Below are 2,839 nucleotides of genomic sequence, written 5' to 3' on the forward strand. Positions count from 1 at the left end.
TATTTATAATAAACACTACAGTATTCCATTAAAAAATAAGTATTTTAAATTTTGATTTCATGGTGACTTTAAATGTTTGTTTTTTTTCTCATGAAAATAATTATCTCATGCCTTAAAATAGCTTGAATGTAACTCTACACCCTTGCTTCATTTACTATACGCGGAACATGCATGAATATGCAAATTAGCCCCACCTCCACTCAGCCAATCCAGCAGGGCCTCCTGATCCACTAACTGAACTGTAGTAAACACGATACAATGGCAAGTGGACATATTGGTTTAATTAAGCCATATATGTTTGAACCAGAAACTGATTCAGAAGAGGAGGAAGAGAAAATTATACAGGGTCGTTTAGAAGTCGATGTATCAGAATGCTAAATCGTATCTTTCTGACACATATAATTAGCCCTTGGCTTCACTATGTTATCAAACAGCTAATAATGTTAAAGTTGCTTATTTGACGATGTTGTGTCCTCAAAATGCCTTGAAGACTCGAATGCAGCCAAGTTTGTGGTTTCAATTTGTGCCCGCGAACCAATGTGGGAGAGGTGCGCCTGACTCCTGGATACTTTTACACTGTTGCCGCGGGTTATTATTCAAGTAAGTTAGCGGCTCTAAATTCACGATAAACCATGGCTTCATGGGTTTTTCGCTCAATTTTATTTTTGGTTTTGTGCTGGTAATCCAGAGATCTCTAGTCAGTTTTTACCTTGAGGCAGCGGAGGGGAAAAGTGCGCCGCGTTTGTACAAATGGATATGCTAATGCTAGGAATCTGATTGGTTATTGACTTTTGTGATGTAGTAAACGAGGGCTGTTTCAAACGCGTTTCTGGGATTGCCTTTTAGTGGTGGAAATTTTGATTCTTTCAAGAGATTCATTCGTTTTCAGTTCGTTCACCAAAATTATTCATTCAGATTCGTTCAGTAACCATTTCTTAATATTACATAAATACACCAGCAGGTGGCGAAAAAGTGTCTTAAGTGTTATGTCTTACGTCAACGAACGTATTTACTTGTTACAAAAAAAAAACTGATTTGGCTTTATTAAAATGTGTGCCTAATCTACTCATTAAATAAATATATAATTTGCACTTATATATTGTTGCTCTTTTGTTAGTTTTGATTGCTTCTATTGTCCTCATTTGTAAGTCGCTTTGGATAAAAATGTCGGCTAAATGACTAAATGTAAATGTAAATAAATGAAATAAGTCTAAATAAGTGGTTCAGATGTCCAAAGCACAAGGTTTTCTTGCATAATTAACATTTTAATTGTTTGGTCTGCATTTATAAATCTGGGATTAAACATGGAGTTATGGTATGTCAAATATGAATATATGGCCCGCAGCCATATCACCCTGTAGCCCAAGACTGGTCGCCCACTGAAGCTAAGCAGGGTTGAGCTGGTCAGTACCCGGATGGGAGACCTGCTGGGAAACTAGGTAGCTGCTGGAAGAGGTGTTAATGTGGCCACCAGGGGGCGCTCACCCTGTGCTCTGTGTGGGTCCTAACGCCCCAGTGTAGTGATGGGGACACTATGCTGTCAAAGAGCACCGTCCATTGGAAGAGACGTTAAACCCAGGTCCTGACACTCTGTGATCATTAAAAATCCCATGGCACTTCTCGTAAAGAGTAGGGGTATATCCTCGGTGTCCTGGCCAAATTCCCTCCACTGGCCCATGTCTATCATGGCCTCCTAATAATCCCCATCCACTGAATTGGCTCTATCTTTCTCTCCTCTCCACCTGTAGCTGGTGTGTGGTGAGTGCACTGGCTCTGTTGTACTGAGGCTCCAGGTGGATGCTGCACACTGGTGGTGGTTGAGGAGCGACCCTCCATATGATTGTAAAACACTTTGGGTGTACAGCAATATACAATAAAGCGCTATATACAGGTGCATCTCAATAAATTAGAATGTCGTGGAAAAGTTCATTTATTTCAGTAATTCAACTCAAATTGTGAAACTCGTGTATTAAATAAATTCAATGCACACAGACTGAAGTAGTTTAAGTCTTTGGTTCTTTTAATTGTGATGATTTTGGCTCACATTTAACAAAAACCCACCAATTCACTATCTCAACAAATGAGAATATGGTGACATGCCAATCAGCTAATCAACACAAAACACCTGCAAAGGTTTCCTGAGCCTTCAAAATGGCCTCTCAGTTTGGTTCACTAGGCTACACAATCATGGGGAAGACTGCTGATCAGACAGTTGTCCAGAAGACAATCATTGACACCCTTCACAAGGAGGGTAAGCCACAAACATTCATTGCCAAAGAAGCGGGCTGTTCACAGAGTGCTGTATCCAAGCATGTTAACAAAGTTAAAAGAGATTTAGGGTCATTGAGAGACAACTTACCATCTAACTGGCAGAGCGATCCTGTGTGGACAGACAAAGACAAAGTAAGCAGACAATAATCCAGACAGAGCTGATAAACTGGTTTGTGTAGCTCACACACACTATTTCACCTGTTACATTAGCGCAGGTGCATATACTGCATGAAAACAAGATCAAATCTTTCATCTGAATAATGGTGTTATTAACTAAATTAGGTCAGTCTTTAGTTTCAATGGTTTTTACAGTCATGAGAAATATAAAACTGTTAAGTGTTTACAAAGGTCCTTAGGAAATAAATGGCTTGTCAGGTAATAAACAATTGAAACAAACATTATTAAATGTACATCTGATTCTGATATGTTTTTATAGGCTTTTTGTAAGCTCTTACCTGTTATGTGGAGAAGTGTGATTGCAGCAACACTCAAAGCGCTGTTGAACTTCATCCTTCTGCTCTGCTCTGTGATCTGACTGCTGTTTCTCGACTATCAGCTTTCTGATGTG

The sequence above is a fragment of the Sinocyclocheilus grahami genome, unplaced genomic scaffold (genome assembly GCF_001515645.1).
Source record: "Sinocyclocheilus grahami isolate Dianchi unplaced genomic scaffold, SAMN03320097.WGS_v1.1 scaffold3420.1, whole genome shotgun sequence".
Taxonomy (NCBI): Eukaryota; Metazoa; Chordata; class Actinopteri; order Cypriniformes; family Cyprinidae; genus Sinocyclocheilus; species Sinocyclocheilus grahami.